General features: G+C 45.6%; 1 protein-coding gene across 1 annotated transcript in view; it reads right to left on the bottom strand.

Moving 5' to 3' along the window:
- Positions 1 to 22,802, bottom strand: part of Dpp6 (dipeptidyl peptidase like 6) — an 860,191-nt gene that overhangs the window by 753,764 nt on the left and 83,625 nt on the right. The window lies entirely within an intron of this gene.

The raw sequence follows: 22,802 nt of genomic DNA, 5'->3' as shown, positions 1-22,802 counted from the left end.
CGATTGCCGCGGGTGGAGCCGCCTCCCGCTGCCCGGTGTTAACTATTGATCCGCTGCGACTACCTCTCGGCGGCGCCCGCGAGGGGAGGGAGAGCCTGGGAGGCCAGGCGCGGGGTTGCGCCGGCCCCAAGTCTAGCTTAGGCGCAGGGGAAGACGTGGGAGGCTGGGATGGCGGATTATGAAAAATGTTTCGGTTACTGGAGGCACACGTTGGGTCTCCACGGTTGCACTCTTCCGGCCGCAGCCGCTCCCTAGCGCGCAGCACCTTGCTGGGGGCCACAGCCACCCGCTCCCGGCCGCCTGGAACCGCCGCATCCGCGCCGCGCACCTGGTTTCCCAGGCTGCGCCTCCCTCGGGGCCTCCACCCTGCAGGCCCCTCAAGCCCCGCCGTTTTCTCGGCTCCCTCTCCCCTGCCAGCAAGATCTGATCCGGTCCGCTTCCCACAGCCCAGCCCAGCACCTAGGGCTCTGCGGGATGCTGTCACCACCCTCCGGGGCTCAGACTCCAGAGCCCATTTCTCTGTTATCTGCCGGAAGAGGCGGGTTGCCCAGTAGCCACGCCCTGGGTTCCCCTATCGCCACCCCTGGGCACTCGGACAAATCTTTCTCAAACGCGATTTCGTTGCCTGGACCCCACTGACGCGCGCTCTCGAGAGCGCGCAAGCGGATGGTGGCCAAATTCCCGTGCAGAATCGCCCAGGCCGCTCCAATCCAACAGGCATTCCGGCTAGAACTCGCAGCCAGAGGGGCGGGTACGGCGGGGGAGCACGCCCGCGTCTGGGAGGGAGGGGCAGCGGCGGGAGTGACAGTCTGGTAGAGATTTGAGAAGCCTTTCCTTTTTTTACATTCATAAAAATTCTTCTGTGTAAAAAGGAATCAGGCCAGTTTTAACTCACGGAAGCAGAAAATTTGAAGTAACTGCAACAGCAGTTACATGTCAATTAAGCCTGCATATATTATACATTACATATGTATTTTATATATACACACACACAAATATATATAAGCACATAAGCAGTACAGGTATACACTAATGATTTAGGCTTGAGAAATAAGCAGACTTTAATAAAGAAGACTTTAATCCAAAGTCCTGTGGTTGAAAAGTAGCTTTTAAAGGAATGGGGATTATGTTTTGCCTACCTAGTAGGCATATATTAGGTTCTAGAAGTACTCTTCCCTGGTTAGGATTATCTTGGTTTCTGTTGGATGCTGAAGCAAAATCCCACAGTGGGTGGCTTATAAACAACAGAAACTTATTCCTCACAGTGGTGGAGGCTACAAGTCCAAGATGCAGGCACCAGCAGATTTCCTGTCTGGCTGGTTCACACTTACAGCTCTGGCTGTGTCCTCAAACCACTGGAGGAGAGGCCTCTTTGGGGGGTCTCTTATAAGGATATTGATTGACCCCATACTTGAGGTTTCCTCCCTCATGACCTTACCACCCCCTAAAGGCCCCACTTCCAAATACTGTCACCTGGGGTGTCAGGACTTCAGTTCATGAGTGGGGGCATACACAACATTCAGACCACAGGCTTCTCATCACCACTGTTCTCTAGAATGAACTCTGGAGCACCAATCATCTGTGCACAGTTGAATCTCAGTCTAACCCAGTACAGTCTGTTTAAGCAGCATTAAAATGATGGTTTTTCTGCTTTCTTTGAAGTAACATTAATTCATCTGGAGTCTTCCTCTTTCCCACCCAGAATTAGGAAAAAGACTCCAAAGAGCACACAGTTTTCAAGTATCTTTAAAGAAGGGGTCTTCTCCCATCCCAAGGCCACCTGATGCCAAAAAGCCTCAGGAAAGAGGGCTAAGAAGCTCAAAGAGGAAAAGTGGAAGGCATGGAAGAGGAAAGAATTCAAGTATGTTCCTTTTCATTCTTTGCAACTCATTGGCTTTTAGCTATCGCCAGGTGGAATGCTGGGAAGGCAAGAATGATGGAAAAGAGGTCTCTGTGAGAAAGGAGGAGAATAGAACAGGTGAGTCTCCTTCTCTATACTGACTGTGGATAATAAATTATCCTATGAGAAAATTAGAGTAGGAACTACATGAAAATGGCATCTCTCTCCCCCTCCCACCCTGAGTAACTCTCTTGAGCTGTTGCCTCCATATGTAGGGACACTGTGCTAGTCCATTTTCCATTGCTCAACCTGAACTGCACAGAGAGAATAGCTTATAAAGCCCACAGGTTTGTTCAACTTATGGTTCTAAAGGCTAGGAAGTCCAAGACTGAGCAGCTGGGTCTGACTGGGACCTCCAGACGATGTCACATGGTGAGACATAGCAGAGCATGCTGACCTGGCCTCTTCCCCTTCTTACAGACCCACTGCCGCAGCAATGGGGGCCTCACCTCACGACCTCCTCTAATCCTGATTACCTCCTGAAGGCTCAACTGGCCCTACCTCTTAATATTTCATAAGGGGGAATACATTTCAATATTTGGTGGGGACATTCAGACTGTAGCAGACACAACCAAATTATATTGTTCTGTTGTGTGCATGTGCAAATATGTAACAACTGTTATACAACTATATGTAATTCCCACTATTTTGTTAAATTATAATGCATCAATAGAAAAGTTAAGAAAAACCTTAGCAGACACAAATGTGGTTCTGACATTTACGGGCAGGTATCTGCAGAAGAGTATGTTTGTCCTGTAATTTGCACGATGGTGTTTCTGGAGGTTGGGGTATGGGGACCTGCCCCAACCTCCATTTACTTGGCTTCTCGTTGACTCATGGGCATCCATCTCACCCTGGCAGGATCCCTCCAGACCTGCTGTAATGCAGCCACTGGTTTTGCCTAAGTTTGGCTCCATACTTGATTTATGAATTGCTGGCATCAGCTCTTCTTTGATTACAGTAGCTTTGACTTGAGACTTCCCGCAAAATGTTCAGTTTCACGTTTGCTATCAGGTAATACTTTCACCACAAGAACAGGTTCCTCACAGCCATTATCTCTGTTCTCTTCTTGTTACTTAGTCCTTGAAGTTTATCTGCATGGATATCTACCTAGGTGAGCACCATGGTAAGGAAACTCAACGTGTGAAATTCCCAGTTTGTCAACATGAAAGTCCAGGTGGTATAGAAAAACAGAGCAGTTATTCTCATCACAGATTACTCTTTGACCCAGATTCTTTGCTGGCATTCTTTAAAATCCCACTGCTCTGTAAACATCATTCACTCTATATAATTTAATTTACTCATCAAATTTCAGGAAGAGATCTATTGGGAAAAATGAGATTGGTCAGCATTTATTTTACCAAATGCACAAGATAGGATGAAAATGGTTTGGAGGCAGCACATAACAAATCATTTTTACCTTCTCTCCATCCACTCAGAAATTAGACAAATAGAATATGTTGTGGCACAAATGATAGGTGATGGGTTGGTTTTCTGAACACAGTCCCAGCCTCTGAGGATTTCACAGTGTCTGATGGGAGACATCAAAATTAACAATGGTAACAATAATAGTCTAAACATGACAGAGGAATACAGAGGAAAGTGCTGGTGGGGTGTTTGGGCGAGAGTCGTGACAGACAATGCATCAGTCGGACCATTAGAAACGTGGTCATTAGGGATGTGGAGCCAGAGCAGGGCAGTGCCTGCAGAGCTTCACGAGTTTCTCAGAACACTCACACAGGGACACAGGGTGAGGGATGTAAAAGAGGGTGGAAGGAAACACGGGGACCCCAGAAGGGGTTCCGTGAGCCGTTCCATGTGGGAACTGGACTGCCGCAGCCAAGGCCTCCCAGGCGGAGAGTGGTGCAGCCAGAGCCAGCCTGCTGGAAAAGCGGTGGCTTCTCCTCTAATCTCCCCTCCAAGGACAGAGAGGCAGGAGCCAGGCGGGGCAACTGGGGAGCTCCTGCACTAACTCTGTGTGCGAAGGGTAAGTCCATGGAGGTTCTGGGACGAGAGTGGAGGCAACCTTGCCTCACCCACAGAACCAGCTGTGCAGCGCCACCTCTGCCCACGCTGTCATGGTTCTCCATCCTCCTGTCCAGCCACACATGGGGACCCTGTGGAGAGGTGGAAACGAAACTTCCTGTCTCCCCAGGACAGCGTGACATTAAAACAGCTGAGCTGGCCTTCTCCTCAGCCACCCCTCCTGAGCTACACAGCACTCTTAGCAATCCCACGTGTATTTACACACGTGTCCCAACCTGCCACAGAAGCACCCACCACACCCACGTTTGCACCCTCCAGCTCCAAAATCTGACTGACAAGCAGCGAGCGAACAATTGGTGTTTCTACGATGAATGAAGGGGCACATGTGCCACCACCTCTCTCCTGTGACACTGTCAATCATGAATCGACATTTATAATATTTAAAAATAAATATCCTTTTAAAACCTGGGCATGTTGCCCTATTGATAAAAATTGATTGAAGAAACCACAAGTGTTTACATAAATGTTTCAGTTTTTAAAAGACCTTCCACCTTGACCTGATCTCACTTTGCCAGAGTAAAGCAAGCATCACAGACATTGTTTAAGTCAACCTCCATCTCAGGCCTTGCTTAACATGACACAGTTTTTCCTAAGTTCACTGAAATCATAAACTTTCAGAATGAGATGATTCTGACCAAATCCTCTGGACTGGGTTGGCCCTAGGGGTTTTCTATGTTGGGTAAGAGGCTTCAGTGAACCAAAATACATGGGGATCCAGCTCCCTGTCTCCCTCCCCTTGCTTATCTCTGAATATCAACAAGTGAGTCCTGCCACATACCCACATTTCAAGTGGAAGAACAACTTGCAGGCCGTTTGGGCTCCATATCCCTAGTGGTGCCCCATGTCAGCCCAAGGCCACAGCTACTTCAGCCACTCAGTCTCCTGACTCCAACACGTTGGATAAGGACTCTTGACTCGAGCAGTAAGATGTCAATATTAGATACTCACAAGGAAGTGTGATAAATATGAAAATGCTGACTATTGATGGGTTCTTTATACGAAAGAAGACCATCATAAAGAATCTTTGTAAATAAGCACATTTTGGAAAATAGAAGCAGTTGAATGTTTGAGAATCCTCTTTAGGTAAAGTGAAATTCCTTCACATTATATGTCTATTTTACAGAAACAGCAGGGCAGACTCTCTATTATAGAGTTCCTATGGAATCTTTTATAGGGCAAAAATGGCCAAACAATTATAAACTGAAGCTAATGCACAGAAAATATATTTATGCAAAAGGAGGGGTTTTCATTTGCTTATAATAAAACTTATATGACACAATCAAATTAGCTTAAATTATAATTTTCAGGCATAAATAGTTTCAGGAAAGAAGCTGAGAGGCACATTCATAAATATGCCTTGTTATTTTCCCAAAAAGTGGCACAATAATTAATAGATAAGTCAAAATTGTCAGTCTATTTTTTTTTCAAAAAAGATGAGAAATTAACAGTGGGTAGTAAATTTTGAAAAATGTATTACTTATGCCCAGCTATTGGGCAGGGACTGTTAGGCCCACCACTATCAAACATATAATAAAACTCTTCTTTGAATGAGATTATAAATAAAACTGGATGGACTAGGAAACCCCTGTTGAAATGGTTAATCCACAAAATAGTATTACTAGGCTAGAATACAAAAGCTCTTAATAACCGGATACAGGCAATTAAGATAAAAGGGTTATGAAACAAGAGAAATACATGCTTACATGATGTCTAAGCATTTTGGAGTCAGGGAGCTCAGCCTGGGATCTGAAGCACAGTGTCACCCCGGTCCCCCGGCTCTGCTCCCCGGGTCCTCACCGGTGCTGGCTCTTTATCTAACCACTGTGCTGCTCACACCCAGGTATCACATCCTCTCTCTCCAGGCCATTGCTGCCAGCTCTTGGCTCACCCACCCTTACCTACTTGCTCCTTTCCAATGCATTCAGCTGGACACTTGCCAACCCCTGGCTGGCTTCCCTGTGCTGTGAGGGAAGGCTCCCAAGTTCCTGCACCCTGGACAGAGGCAGTGGACGCCCTTCTTCGGCCTGTCTGAGCACTCTTTTCTTTCTGGTCTTCTCTTTCTCCTTCCTGCCCTCACTCTCTCCTCCTGTCCCCCTGCTTTCTCTCTCCCCCACCTCTGCACCCCTGCACCTTTGCATGTCTCCATCTCTGTACTCCAGGCACAGGGGCTCCATTCCGCCCTTGAACCCAGCTCTCTCACTTGCTGCACAAGGCCTTTACTTGTTATTTCCTTTACCTTAAATGCTCTCCTGCTGTTTAAAAATAAAAACAAACCAAAGATTTTGTCCAAGTACAGCATATTCAGAGATGTGTGTTAAGTCCCAAGTCCGCATCTGCGTGAGCCATCTGGAAGGGAGCACAGGACTGCGTAGCACCACTCCAAGCACACGGCACCCGAGCTGGGTCAGCGGCTCTCCCGGTGCTCTCCCCCACTGACCAGGCCACTGACCAGGTGCTCTCCCCCACTGACCAGGCCCTCCAACACTGTCGAGCTCTGAACTTCATGTAAAGGGGATTAGACCACGTGTGCCCTTGAGCCTGGCTGTTGGACTCAGGCGTGTGCTGGGGAGACTCGTGATGCTTGTCTTCACTGTGATCTGGCTCCCTGCTGTGAGCATGCCCTCATCAATTCCATCATCATTAGCTGCTCAGTTTAAGTAAGGATGCTGTGACTTGTAGTCCAAGTCTCTCCTTCCACAATCGTGCTGCCGTGAACACTGATGTGGTGTGGCCCTGTAGTGTGCCATTTTCCTTTTGTGAGTACTTGTCAGTGTTTTTATCCATTTGTTAACTCTAGTGTCTGAGACTTTTTTTAAATTTATGTTGTAAAATCTTTTAATATGCCTAGGATATAAATAATTTGTCAGTTAATAAGAATTGGAAATATATTCTACTACTCTTTGAATTATATTAACATGATGTTCCTTTTTCATCAAGAATGTAGTAAGACTTGATTTCTAAACAAATCAATCTGAAATCTAATCAATTTCCATCAATGTTAAGTTTATCAATTTCATTAGTTGCTTAGAAAACAACTTTTAGTTTGTTGAAGTGTATCACACATTTGTTTCCCACTCAAATAATAAAGATGTTTATGTGTACTATTTTATTATTTTAATTTCTTTGGGTTTTTATTTGCTGTTCTGTTGTCTAAATTATTGAGATGTTAAGTTACATAATTGAGATTTTAATTTCCTTTGTAATTTCTTTTGCCAACATGTTGTTAGAAGTGATTTTTAAACATTTAGGGATATGTTAGCTATATTTTAGGTATTGATTTCTAGCTTAATCTTATCAAGAGAAAATTTATGCTAAGAATAAACTAATTTTATTAAGAGAAAAATTATGCTAAGAATTTCAATAATAATAATTTGTGGTTGAGAGAGAGACTGTGTGTGTGCATGCTTATTTTCAATTTGGCAAAGAATATATTGGAGAGAATGCAATATATGTTCTGAGGTTATATGCAGCATCTGTAAATTTCAGCTAGGTCACAGTTGTTCACATTTGCTTTTCCAATATTCTATATCCTTTTTAACTTTGGTTTGGATGTTCTTTTAGTTACTCAAAGTAGTATGGTAAAACCTCAGATTATAGATATATCTATTGCCCTTTTAATAAGTTCTGTCCATTTTTGCTTTACATGTTTTGAAGCTTTTTTATTAGGTGCATAGTGATTTAAAATAACACATTCTTGTCAGATAGTCTCTTCAGTGTGAAACACCCCTACTTATGTTTACTAGTTTAGTGTTATATGCAAGACCATATATATCAACTTTATTTTGCCTACTGTTTACTTGTACTGTATTTAATTTACTCTCATTTTATTTTCAGTTACTTTTTGTCTACGTATTTTACACAGGTTATGTTTTTTTTTCTGTGAGCTACATCTATTTGCTAATCCAATCTGCCAGATTTTCTCCTTGAATCTGGGCATTCAATCCATTTGCATTGGCACAATTACAGATGTATTAGCATTTTAATCAATCATCTTATTAGTTTTATATTTGTTCTCCTTTTCTTAATTATCTTTGTTGATGACTCTCCTTCCCTCTTGTTACAGACCAATTATCACTATTCTTTCAATGTCTATCCATGAGGTTCAACATATATTATTAGTAAATATAAGTAGTATAATATATTGAATATTATATTAATTTAAATGATTAATATTGTTTAATTTATAATTAGATAAATAAATTTACAATTTTCCAAGTAATAAGGAACTTTGAATAATCAAATGGCATTTAACAAAATCCTGTTTGTCATGAATTATTGATATAGGGTTTTTCTAATTATTTTGCTACACACCCAATATTTAATTGGATTTATCTAGATATTTATCCTTTCCATTCTTTTTTTTTTTATAGCTTTCCCATTTTTATCTGTGATCATGTTTCTGGGATTCAAAGAAATGCCTTAGTTTTCCCTCTACTGGAAGTTTGCTGGTGACAAGTTTTCTAGGTTTTCATTTTTCAGAAACTGCCCTAATTTGCTTTTGTTTTTGAAGAGAAGTGCAGAGCGCACAGATTCCCAGGTTGGCGCCTGTTCCCTTGCTCCTGTGGCAGTGAGGCACCTCTGACCTCCGACCTCACCATCATCCCGGGGTGGGGGTGCACACTTCGTCTCTTCAGGTTTCGAGATCCTCTTGTCTTCAGCTCCTGGGAACTTGATCGTCTTGTCCTTGGCTGCCTTGTCTTTGTAAATTTATGTATGTAATTATAAATTAGGCTGGATTTCCTGGTGCTTCTTGATCTGTGGGCTCATTCTGCTGCTCTGGAGATGTTCCCATCTATCATCGAGGTTCTCTTCTACTTCCTCCCTCCTCTCCTTCTGGAACTTCAGCTACAGCCATGTTAGAGGTTTCAACATGTGTCGGGTATATTATGCTCTTTTCTATATTTTTCTCTGACCACAAACTTTTTTTTGCTCACTTACTCTCTCCATCTGTGTTAAATCTGCTGTTAAACTCATCCAGTGAGTTCATAATTTCATACCTTAATTTTTTTGCATTTCTAATATTTCCATTTTGTGTTTCTCAACAGATTCCAACATGTGGCATACGTCTCCACCTTACAATTTACTTCTTAAAATGTGCTAATGATGTGTTTACTGAAGTCCACATTTGATGGTTTCTTTCTGGTGTACCACAAGCCTTCGTGTATGTGCGCGCGCGTGGGCACGCCCCTGTGCACACTCTATGCTTTATCATTGACTTTGATCATCTCCCCGGTGATTTCTGACTGGGGTTTGGTTTTCAGTGCCATTTGTAAAGACACTCTGGGGCTCCAGACGCTCTGTCTTCCTCTACAGCGCATCTGGTCTTGCCCCCTGCAGGCGGCTAGGCAGGAGCAGTGGTCTCAATTCAGCACTCGGCGTTCAGTCTTGAGATCCTTGTGTCCATCTCCACACTGCGTGGAGCCCAGGGCTCTCCTCACTGGCCAGCCCTGATTCCGCAGAGTCCCACCTGCCAGCTGCCCCGTGCAAATGGTAAGTGGCAGCCCTGCTTCCTCCCCCGCCTGTCCTCCCATTCCTTTTAGACTTAGCTGCTCACAGCCGCCCTTCCATGACAGCCGTGCAATGCCCACCTCTCCTGGCTGGTCCTGAGGGGGCTTGGCTTGTTCAGCCACCCACCTGCCACTTCAGGGCCAGGGCCACCCCTGGTCCTCCCATCCACACCCTAGGGAGACCCTCCTCAATACCTGATCTGGAATAAGCCCCCCACCAAAGGCTCCCATAATCCTGCACAATCCTACTTCGTGTTATTTGCCAAATTTGCATATCTGTTTATTTTATGATTATGATATTTTAAATCTCTGAAGCTAAATTTTAAACCTTATGAGTGGGATCAGAATTTTATTCTTTATTTAAAATTATGTGCGCCTCAAATATAGTTTTAAATGAATGTATTTTTAAATGCCACAGTTACCTATTTACAGAGTTCTGATAAGGCATGATACAAGTTCAGTTATAGCTAATCACTCGCAGATCTTTGAAACACTGTTCAAATGAAGGGTGGAAGAGACACGGGTTCTTCCTGATTAAGAACTGTTCTTTACAGATAACCAGTGCTCAGCAACAAGCTCCTGTGTGGGTCACCAGCACCACCACAGCTCTGCCTCTCCCCAGCTGCAAGAGACCAAGCTGCAGTTTTCTCATCTAAAATGGCAAAAGGGCGCACCCGCTGGGCTCCTCATGTGAGTAACTGTGAAGTACTCCTATAGATGAATTAGTTCATGGAAACAGTGCCAGGCTAATAGCGAGCACTCAACATACATTATTGTTTTTAAACTAGAAATAAATATGAGATTTGCTAAATTAGCTAGAATTAGTTGTATCTGGCCACCAGTGGAGAACTAGCTACATTTGAACATTGCATATTTTACTAACAATTTAAAAGGGCCTAAACAAACACCACGTGTGCCAATTCCCACCCTCATCAACGTGGGTCTGGAGGAGACGGAGTGGGCTTCTGCGGCCATGGTGGAGAGCATCCGTGCTTGGGCTTGGAGCTGTTGTGGCGTGCCTGTGCGAGTCCCCAGAACACAGCACCTGACTTGTGTTCGTGTGGAGGACCTGATGAGTGTGGGAGCACAGAGGTCCAGCCCTCGGGACGCAGCACGGCTCTTCACCGCTGGCCTGAGAACCTGCACACGCGCCCAGCTGAGGCTCAGCAAATGGGCTCCCAGAGACCCCGGAGGAAAACTGTTCTTCAGGGCAAAACATCCGCCACAGACATCAGGATCTATTGGGAAGAGAGTGAAGGGCGAGCTGGGCAGGTCAACAGCACAGCGTACGGATACCAGCAGGCACTGGCCCCCTAGTGTGGACACGGGAAGGGAAACACAGAAGGCTCAAGAGGAGGACTGCGTCACTGTGGGACGCCCACTGCAGGGGCAGCCACCATGGGAGGAGGTGCCCACTGTGACAAGACAGGCCACAGAACTGAACAAGAAGTAGTAGATGAGAGATTCCTGGGTGAAAATCATATTGATCATATTATTAGCAAAAAAGTGAGTTGAATAAGATGTGCCCCTGATTCGCATGACTTACTTACAGCCATATTTTATCCACTGAAACGTCCTCTGTCCCCCAGGTGTCCCCCAGGCTGGAGTTGTTAGGTGACAGCTGTATTATAAAAGGGGTAATAACTTAAGAGTCCCCCCTTTCACATTTTGAAGGTTTAGTTTAGGGTTCCCAGACAAGAGAGGGTATCCATAAATCCATCACCCTCCCCAGGATTTAAAAAAGAAGCCAAAACAAGTTCAGCAGCAGCAGCACAAACCCTGGGGCGGCTCTGTGTACACAGCCGGCTTTACCGGATGCTCTGCCATCTCCACTGTCTGCCACTGACGCAGTGCAAGTGGCCCAAGGTGCATGTGGGAGCAGGGTGTGTGGACACCTCACATCATCAGAACACCAAGTGGGCCACAGCTCATACCCCCCCATCAGTGTGCTTCATCTTCCCACCACGCCCATCAAGTACCAGAGACAAGTTCCTCTCCACTGCAGACGAGGTTGGGCCAGTGGAGCAACAGAACTAGAGACACCTGGGTCTCCCGACTTCGCTCACCTTTTCCCCACTGATCCTGAGATTCTGTACACACAGAAAGGAGCAAAAGCCTGAAGGAGCAAAAGCAATTCCAATCCTCAGCTGGGCACATGTGCAGAGCGCAGGTTCTCAGGCCAGCGGTGAAGAGTGGGATGCAGCACACGGCTGGACCTCTGCTCTCACACACATCAGGTCCTCCCCACGAATACGAGTCAGGTGCTGTGTTCTGGGGACTCACACAGTCGACCGTTATCCATCTCAGTAATGAAGAAGAGCTGATTTTACAAGTTCTGGGGTTGCAAGCTCTCTGTAGGGCTAAGGGGAAGTGTTTGTACTGCATATGTCATTTCTTCCCTATTAAAAATGCCCCAACGTTATGTTTAAAGTCACAAGTTTGACCCTTTTGCTTTTCTACAAAAAGAATTTTAAACTCAAAGACACAGTGGGTTGCCATTTCACGGCCCCTTAGAATTGCTATGATAAAACAGTCACCTAACAATAAGCACCACAAAGAATTCAGAGAAACCTGAGCCCTCACCCATCTCTGGTGGGAAAGGAAAATGGTACAGATTCTGTGGAGAACAGCTTGTTGGTTACACATACCTTGGCCACAGGGTTCCGATTTGACTCGGCAATTCCAATCCTGAGCACACATCCAAGAGAAATAGAAACTTACACCTCGCACAAACCTGTAGGCAAATACTATGGCAGCACTGTTGAGTGTCCACAGACTAACAAGAGATAAAATTGTGTCTAACAAAATGTGTTTAGTGTGTGAATTTTACAATGGAATAATATTCAGCCATGAAAAGGAATAAAGTACTGATACATGTTACAACACAGATTAACTGTGGAAATGCTTTACCCTAAATGAAAGAGGTCGGTCCCAAGAGAGAAAATACTATAGGATCCCATGGATATGAAATGCCCAGAACAGGGAAGTCCAGACAGGCTGAGAGAAATGGCTGCCTAGGACTGGGAAGAGTGGGGATCAGGATGAAGCCACCTGGGATGGGTTTAAGGGTGATTTTTTTTTCTTTTTGACTTACAAAAATATTCTAAAATTAGATTCAGTTGAAAGCTGCACAACTCTGCAAGCATCCTACAAATCACTGAGTTTTAAATGGGTGAATACTATGATGTGATAATTCTACCTCAATAAAACTGATAGAAAATAGGCTGAAGGAAACCTGGAAGCCCCGTGCAGTTAGATGGTTTAAAGTTCTGGGTTTCAAAGAAACTAAGACTGGAAACCTGAGCACTGCAGGATGGAGAGATTCAATAACAAAGAAAGCAAGAAGCCAGTTACATCCAAAGACACCTAATGAATGCACATCTATGTGCTTTAAGCAGAAATAAAACATTTAAAACAGAATATTACTCAACTAATATTACTTACAATAATTACATCTTCTTATGTATCTTTTTTCCTGTAAACCGTTTGTGATATTTGCCAGTTTTTTCCCATTGGTCTATTTCTCTTTTTGCATATTGATTTGCATGATTTCTTTTTGCATTAAGAAAATTGACCTTTGATGATGTGTACTTTTAGTAATGCATTACTCATTTATTGTTTGGCTCTAGACTTCTTTAATTGTACAATTTTTATAAATGTATTCCAAATATTCAACGTACTGATTGTTGTTGACAAATGCAGAAAAACAAAGGATAAGAAAACAGCACTGGGGCCACCAAACCTAGCTTGTTTTCCCTTTGAAAATGTCTGCACAGTGTGAATTCGTGTCTGCCATTTTACTTACCAAAAGGTCTGCATGTTAGGAGAATATGTTTTAGTAACTATTTAGATACGATGCCTAAGATTAAAACAGAAGAAAAACCACACCACGAAACTAAGCCCAGCATTTAGGATGAGGGTTAGCTGGGCTACAGGTGGGACCTCCACACTCTGGGTGAAGGTGACCATCACTGACGTGGCAGAAGGTGCTCTGGAAGAGGACTCGGCCACCAAAATGTGGAGTCTTTGGAGGGGAGCCTCGTGTCCAACCTGACTTTTCCGCTTGGTGAGTGATACACTCTGGTTTCAGTACTTGCCTGGGCTGCGGAACCCCAAATCACCAGTTCGCCCTCGGGTTGTTTCCACGTCTTGGCTGTTAGGAGTCTTGCAGCACGATGATCCCAACCCCTCTGGATGGCCCCCCAGGAGCGGGGATGCTGGATTATATGGGAATTCTAATTCTTTCTTTTTTGTTGTTCCTCGATGAGCCTCCACACCGTTTTCCAAATGGCCACACTAATTGACATTCCCATCAGCAACGTCCCCTTCTCTCCACATCCTCACCAACACTTGTTATCTTTCACATTTTTGGTAAAGTCAATCTAACAAACGTGAGTTCCTATCTCATTTTGGTTTTCATTTGCATTTCTCTGAGGAGAGATCTTGGGCACTAGCTCATTTATAGGCTGGCCATTCGTTTGTCTTCTTTTGAGAGACGTCTGTTCAGATCCTGCTATGCATGAATAAATGATTCCCACTTATTTATACGGAGCCTGTGGCCAAATAGGTTTTACTCAGAAAGTGCAGCTACTCACAAAGATTGCATTTGGGAACTCAAATTGTGTTGTTAATAGACAAGTATTTTTGCAAGCAGGGACTATTTTTTTTTTAATACAAATGAATTCTAAATATGTCCATAGCTCACAATAAATATTATTGTTAATAATATTAATCTCATTGCCTTAAATGCATAAAAGGCCTTTCTTCTAATATATAAAATTAATTAACCTAAAAGTTCTAAATGTCTAAATACGATGTTAAAAGAAGCATTATCCATGATAACTACCTAGGAACATTTAGCAAATGGTGAAATTGCAGGAGAGATCATAATTTCCATGCCTGATATGGGGAAGTGTGATAAAAATGCAATTTCAAAACACCTGCTCCATCCTAAGTATCTCAGTGATGCTTTAAACATTAACACATCCTACATAATTAAAACGGGGGATGCAGGCCCAGACCTGCTTCCTCTCTCCTCTGCCAGGTTTGTGCACTTGGTGCTTGTGGCTCTTGGTGACAGAGGCAGTAACAGGAGTCGCATTAGTTGGTGGGCACGGCAGAGAGGAGGCAAAGTGGGCTCTCAACAGCTTTGGAGCCACGGAAGCCACGACGTGGGTGTGATTGTGAGGGCAGCAGTGTGACTGTGTGTGCCTGTGGCAGGAAGACAAAGGCCACTCACATTGAAAAGTGGAGGACCGTTTAGCAGAGGGGCACCAGTTTACGGCAGGAGCAAGATTTGGGAGGACCACCCAAAGGCAGCGCAGTGTGTGGACCGGTCACGGCACAGCCAGCCCAGTCCTGGGCTTAAAGGAGCCACAGCAGCAAGAGGAGCCAGAACCCTGAGAGGGTGTGGCGGCCACCTGCTGGACCCCTGTCTCCAGCCTGGGGAACCCAGGGGTCAGGAAAAGAGCCCGCTGACCTCACTCTCTCCTGCCAGGGCTCCTACTGACCAAGCCAGTCAGGCTCCTTGGGGGAATGGGCAGGAGGGAGAGGCCCCCAAGGGCAAAAGGAGGTACTGCACACACAGTGGACACAGGGAGATTCCCTCGGGTGACAGAAGTGTAGACTTTGGGATGAAACAGTAAATACACTACAGTAGATGGTACGACCATCTGTCCTGCAAAAACAATACTGATTTTTATCATTAAAAAAACTGTAAGGACAGCCTTTCTTCAGCGAAGACTGTGTCAGATGCTACCCTGAGCACTTGACAGACAGTAGCCAACGTAACCCTGTCCATCCTAGTCCATCGTTTGCTACTATAACGCAGTACCTGAGACTGGATAACTTATAAGGAAAAGAAATTGATTTCTTACTGTTCTAGAAACTAAAGTTGGAGATTGAACAGTCACATCTGGTGAGGGCCTCATGCTGGGTCATTGCATGGCGAAGGAGACCAGGTGGGAGCGGGCGCAGGCGGAGGTGGCAGTCAGAGGCGCCTCACGTTAAACAAAACGCTCTCACAGCAGCCCACCCAGTCCTGCCGGGGTTTGTCCTGCCGCTTAAGAGGCTGCCATCGCCTCACGACCATCACGACAGCAGTCGAGTTCCTACGCCCTGCAGGGGACTCTCAAACCCAGCGTGGGTGGGGATCACTGTGTCCTCACACTACAGACGTCACTGGGACCGCGTGGACTTCAGTCCTCCCTTCTCACCCAGGCTGTCCCGTGTGAGATGAAGTCTAGACCTCTGTCATCGCCCTCGGACACTGGGCGGTGCTCTTGGGTCCCCTGCGGGGGTCAGCTGCCTCCAGCCTGAGCAGAGGTGGAGTGTGAGCCTTGCCTCTGGGTGCACAGTCGGCCCGGGCCCCCCTCCCTGCCTCAGACGGCCCTCAGGAGCCTGGGGCCGGGGCCTGTCCACCTCCACCTCCGCCGGGCCTGCCTCTGGGTTCTGGCCCATCACACCCCCCCACCCCACCCCCACCCCCACCCCCGCTCAGGCCTCTTGCCCACGGACCCCGACATTAAGTGCACGGGCGAGGGCTCCGTTCACTGTCGTCACGTTTGCTTTCTGATGTATCTGCGGATTCGTTCTCACTGGGGACCAGTCTCAACTTAAAGAGCAGCCCAGCAGGGCCACGTGGAGGCACGTGCTGCTGTCGTGGCAGAGTTCTGAACGGTGCCGCAGTGGTGAGCTGTGTGTCCACTTCCCGGCATGTCGTGGACCACACCACACTGTCACAACACAGCCTGACGCCACCCTGATCCTGGCAGACAGTGGTCATCATCGCTGCCTCCACCAGAGTGTCCAGCCACCCTCTGCCCCTCGATTCAGCAAGTCCTAAAAATGGAAAAGAACATGAAATCTCACCTTCAATAAACATCCCTGGCTAGGGACACCGGAAAGGCCCAGCGGCGTGTGGAGTCCCTGTGCAGGGGCCTGGCTTTCTTCCCACACAGCTGGCTGACAGGGGCCCTGCAGAGCTTTCAAAGGGAGCAAAGGTTCCTGGGAAGAGCTGACACAACAGGGCGGCTGGAGGAGGACGCCATCACAATGGGCCAGGAATCACAGAATCTATGGGTCCAGGGCAACTTCAGGCCAGTGTCCAGGCTGGAGGCAGGTCCAGCCCTTCCCCTGGAGGAAGATGGCATTGACTCTGTTACTAGCGTCTCTATTTTTTCTTTGACACCTGGAAAATTTTTGTCCATCACCTGCCTTACAGCAAAACCAGTGCCCTGGGCTGACCTTCCCCAAGGCAGGAGCAAAATCTCACTTCTGGTGGGAAAATCATCAGCAACACGTCTTCCTCAAAGACTCGCCACAGTTCACCATAAATGTCCAACTAATCAGCTCATTCTAACTCAGCTGAGCCTCTTTCAACTGATTGCAAAGGAAATTATCTTGTCATTTTCAAGTAAATAGGGAAGAGTAAAAATAAAGGGGAAAACCACATAATTTAAGTTTGGCTAACACGCTCCTGACACATGCTAAGGACTAATTAGAATGAAATGTAACAAGCACATCAGTAGGTAAACGGTGTTGACGAAAGTCCCAACAGCACGACTTTGGAGCTAGAGAGAACTTTGGAGTCTACTGAGAACCCAACTTGTAACATTTGTGTACAATTAATTCACTGCTTTAACCTAATCTTCATTAATACAAAGGTCACCTGGCCACAACCAAGTCCAGCTGTCAAAAAATCCAAACATGTGTCATTGCCCTTAATGAGGTTTCAAAACCATGCAAATCTGATGTGAATTGCATCAGACAAGTCAAACACTACTGACATCTTGACATCTCGGCATCTCGGGAGCCACCTCTTTGTGGAAGCCAGTGTGCCGAGGTGAGCCCTCAGACAGGCGCCACCCTCGGCGTAGGTGCCGTCTGTTCAGCATCCATGTGGCTGAAGGGAGGTCTCAGTTCTGCAGGGACAATGGATGCATCATGGAGGGAGAATAATCATCCTGAACGGTTTAACATTCAAAGGGTATCCCCAGCACTGGCTGGAAGGAGAATTGTGGCTTTGTTCCAAAATCACATGCTAGAAAACTAGTGCAGGGGCTGAGCAGAGAGGACATTTTCCAAGCAGTAGAAATAGTTCCTTTCTGACAGAATCTGAGATTTTGTGTTGAGCTTAGCACTTTAAATATTGACTACAGCAGCCAGCAGCTGCAATTTTACACAACACAGAGGGTGTCTGAGTTCTCAGGAAACAGTAATAAATTAGAATTACACCCAATACTTTCTAAATAACTACTAAGAATTTTTATCAACTTATTTGAAAAGGGAGATGCTCAAAATTTTTAGATGAAGGTTTTCATTTAGTTTGTGAACTAAAAATGTGACCTTGTAAAAAAATAAATTATTTCCATTTTTAAGGCTTCTGCGTAGCAGAAAAAGGAATTGATTTGGAGCATTGTTGTAGTCAGCTTTTTCGCTGCTGTGACTAAAAGACCCGACAACAACAACTTAAGAGGAGGAAAAGTTTATTTGGGGGCTCACATTGTCAGAGGTCTTAGTCCATCGACAGGGGGTTCCATGCCTCAATGCTGGAGGTGAGGCAGAGCATCATGGCAGAGAGTGTGGTGGAGGAAAGTGGCTCACATGACGATCAGGGAGCAGATAAGAGTCTCCACTTGTCAGATGCACAATATATACCCCAGGGCCACATCCCCAATGCCCACCTCCTCCAGCCATACCCACCCGCCCTCAGTCACACTCCGTTAATCCTGTCAGGGGATCAATTCTCTGACTGGGTCAAGGCTCTATGACCCAATCATTCCACCTCCAAGCCTTCTTGCATTGTTTCACACAATGCTCTTGGGGACACCTCACATCCAAACCATAATCATGTATCTAATAATTTCCATCAATATTTTGCAAATGTAAATAGACAATAAATGAGGTGATAGGAGGTGCAGTGATGTTCATAGGCTTTGAATAAGATTATGTTTGGGCATTTTCAATAAAAGAAGATCTAACTGCACACATACTACCTGACCTGTCTGGGAATGTTGTCCTGCTTGGAGCTCCTCTGTGCAGGACAGACTGACCCTCTCACACAGCAGACACTGTGTACATGCTCCCTCCCTTGGATGAAAACACAAAAGCCCTAGGTGACCTTGAAAATGTGACTTGAAAGATCACAGAAAGTGCCACTATAGTCATTAACATTAAACACTAATTATCCTCATGAGCTAGCAGAGACCTTGGGAACGGGACCCAGGGCATGTGTGTTTGCAGAGGGGCACAAACGTCAGTGAGGACCATGGTCAACTCCTGGTGCAGGGTCCAACACGAGTCTACAGGAAAGACTGCACCTAAGACTTAATCCTGCTTAGGACTAGCTTTCCTTTGGTCATATCCAAAGTCTCAGATTGATACTAATGCTTTTCATATACGATATTGCGAGTGAAATAAAATTTAGTAGGATATCAATGAAAATGGCAGAGTAAGACCCTCTAAACATTTTCTTTTCTATTAAAGCAATGAGAAAACATACAAAAATTGCCAGAACCAATTTTTCAGATATACAGAAATTAGAAACAAGCTTACTATAAATCTATGGAGCACTTATCTTGGAGAGTGGCCACTGATGGTGAACTCTGTAGTGCTTCCCCTTCTCCTGTCCCATGCCCACTCCTCACCAACTCTTCCCAGCTGCAGGGCCACCTCGGCCTGGCAGCACTGCAGGAAGGGCAGGCTCCGAGGCTCCTGCATGGCCTCATTTCCAGAGAACTGACATTATCTGCCCTGCCCGTGGTGCCCTGGAAGGTGGCTCAGGCCATCTTATTTGATGAGACTTGGTGCGTGCTCTGTCCAGAAAGCTATGATCTTGGGAAAATTATCGAAATGACTGAGTCAATTATTCACCTTCTCGGGTGTCCATGGGGACAACACAGCCACTGGGAGAAACAGCAGGCAACCAAAAAGCAAAAGAGGTGAGGCTGGGAAGGAAAGCCTCAACACACTCCTGAGAATATGGAAGGCCAGACACATACCCTCAGACACAGACATGGACAGAGGAGACTCGGTGCTGATGTTGTCACCTTGGCTGACCTTGAAGCACGCCTTGAGGCACAACTAAACAGGCAGAGAGCACTAAGGCAGGGGTTTTCCAATGCCTGGCTGGATCTTTAGGTGTGCCCCACATGCACAAAACACACTGAGCAAGACTAGAGACTTACTGACTCCGGACCAACGCTGGGGGTGGGAGGGTTACCTGTCCAATCATTAACTGACCACTAAGCTGCCTGAGCAAAGCTATTGAGGTCCATACCTAAAAAAGACACTTTAAAAAACTAATTAAGAAAATCACAACAACAAAGCACTAAGAAGGGGTGGTCTGAACTTCAGAATTGCCACATTTTACTATACCTGATGTCCAATTTTCATGAACAAAAAGGAAAACTAGAAAGTACAATCTCAAAGTCCTCATGGAAACACAAGGAATATAGAATAGTTGCCATCATCTTAAAAAGGGAAAACTCTTTTTTTTTTTTTTAATGGTGCTGGGGATTGAATCCAGGGCCTTGTGATCATAAGGCAAGCACTCTACCAACTGAGCTACATCCCCAGCCTGAAAACTAATTTTTTAAAAGTTAGAACATACTAATAGAATCCATCATTTTATGGAAAATGGCTTAAAACAGAGTTCATCAACATAACAAAATGCATTTTGGTGCACTGAAATCAATAAAGTGCTCAACTAGTGATAAAATTGACAATGAGAACATACAACACCAGAGTTCATTTTCAAGAGGACAAACACTAAGTTTCCTAGGAAGATGAGTCATCAACGGCTTGTTGTTCCATGTGCAAACACGCACTCATTCAGGTGTGTTCCCCACATCTCACAGCACACACTGCACGTCTTGGTGCATGCTGTGGTCACTCCAGCAGGTCTGCCACTCCTCCCAACAAGGCTGCCCAGGTGTGGAGTCCAACAGAAAGCCAGGAGCATGACCAAGACTCATCTGCTGTCAGAGGGAGAAACCTCCATGAAACACGAAGTTCAAAGACCAAATCACTGGTAGCCAAGGAAGAGAAAAATGTAAAGTGAGAGAGAACACGATATGTGCAAATTAAATAGAAATCCTGCAGAATAGAAATCGTATCACTGGAATGACAACGTGGGACAGCACCAAATACTGGCAGAGCTCTCTAAAATGTAAAGTGCACAGCCATGAACTCACTCTTGGGAATTCTTCAAGAACTTAGCCAAAGAAAGAAGAGACCTAGAAGCTGGCTCAGGAGCGTACAGGATCTAGAACTTCTGGAAAAGGGTAATAAAAATAATGTAGGAGACAAATGAAGCATAACCATAGAAATCTTCTTAGACCTGGAAAAAAACACATTGAATCATCCTCCGTAAACGAGAGGGCCACAAAGACACGAGCAAGTGAACCAAAATTGATAACTCTGGCTGTCACGTTTTAGGAAACCAAAGACAAAGAGGAAACTCTTAAAAGCCACTAAAGGACAATAATCTGATTATGTACAGAGAAACAAACATCCAGTTGACCCAGAAGTCTCACTCATAACACTGGAGACAAAGGGAGAACCAAGCAGCAACTTGAACAATCTGGAGGAAAACCAGCCTTGAACCAAGCATGGAGGAGCCAAGGTGCAAGTCAGGAGCCGGAGGAAGACAATATTAGAAATGTCCCAGAAACCTCAGAGGAAGAAATGGGCCTAAAAAAAAGTGGAGAAATGGTTTAATAATGAAAGAATGTGCAAACAACCACACTGCCTACTTTAACAGTGTGCTACTAAGCTAAATGACTGCTGAACATTCGTACTTGTGTAATTTTTAAATCTCAAGTTGAATTCTGGCTGGTCAGGAGGTGAGCTGACCGCAGGAGGCATGGGAGGAAGCCCAAGATTGCCCATGCCAGGCTGACCACATGGGCCCTGCTGGGGAAGCTACAGTGCAGACACCCTCCCAGCTGCCAGAGAAGGTGACGGACAGCGAGGACAACCCAGGCAGCATGGGGACAAGCCGAGGCCTCCTGGTATTCCTGTGCTCTGAACGCTCTCTGAATGGGGCCAGGACTGAGGTCTCCTCCTGACCCACCCCATGGGCAGGAGCCTGTGGTGTTTGCACCTGCATGTCTGCGGCACCCTGCACGACGTGTCCTCTGTCTGGGTGACTGACTCGTTCCCTTGTTGGTTTTAAGGAAGCATCTGCCACACTTTGAGCTGTCACCAGAGAGGCCTATAAGCCAGGAAGGTGGCCTTCAGCATGACCTCCAGACAGGAATGCCAAGCTGCCAACAGCCATGGGGTCCTGCAAGCAGACCCTCCCAGCTGAGCCTCCGGTGAGACCAGGGCCTGCTGACATCCTGGCGATGGCAGCGAGAGTCCCAAGCCAAGGACCAGCTGTGCAGTGCCAGCACCTGTGCCCCCTGACAATCAGCATAAGGTCCTGAGACCCCGGGGACAGTACTGTGGTTACACAGCAACAGACCACAGTGCCAGAGCGGGCAGCAACTGGAAGGCCACAAAGAAGAAAGCACAAACCACAGCACGAGGAAGTCCTGTTAATGTTCTCAGGAACGACTAATGGGTCCCCAATTATCCACTGGGTACCTGAGGGAGTCCTGTAAACAATGCAAATTTATTTTTTATTTTTCAGTGAATGAAAAAGATACTTAAAATTGAATGAGGGATGAAAATTAAGGTTTATCAAGAAAATGAATGCTAACCACAAAGAAAAGGAGATGTGGCAAGATTCACACGAGACAGAGGAGAATTCACAAAACCAACAGCATCACCATCTACAAGGAAGGACGTCTCGTGCTGGCATTGGGATCAATTCTCAAAGACCCCTAAGAAAAGTTAGGACCCTTAGTGTACTTAACAATATTGCCAAAATACATGAAATACAATATAGGAAAATCTCTACTTCCAATGAAATTTTAAAAAAGAGTTTTTTGGGGAAAATTGGCTTTTATAGCATTCCAAAGTGATGGCTAAGATGTTAAACAGTTCTTTAAAAAAAATCATATGGATTAATGGGGGTTAAAATGAAAATTCTATTTAGGGTTTTATGGAGCATTGAAAGGAGCCAAGTCCTGGGCCCAAGCAATAGGCAAAGTTGGATTGAGGTCAAGAGCGTAAGACACAGCCAGGAGCAGGTGTAGTGGTGGGCTGGGGACATGGCTGTCTCAGTCGTAATGCTCTACAGAGTGTTAGAAGAAAATAAGAAAAAGAAATGAGTGTGTGTGTGTGTGTGTGTGTGTGTGTGTGTGTGTGTGCGCGTGCGCGTGCTTGCTAATAATTGTAACCACCTCTGGGTTCAGGGCCCCCATTCACTGTACTACTGATAACACTATATGGCTTATAAA

This window comes from Ictidomys tridecemlineatus, chromosome 2 (assembly GCF_052094955.1).
Source record: "Ictidomys tridecemlineatus isolate mIctTri1 chromosome 2, mIctTri1.hap1, whole genome shotgun sequence".
Lineage (NCBI taxonomy): Eukaryota > Metazoa > Chordata > Mammalia > Rodentia > Sciuridae > Ictidomys > Ictidomys tridecemlineatus.
Note: the sequence above shows the minus strand (reverse complement) of the source record. Positions and strands in the feature narration are given on the sequence as shown.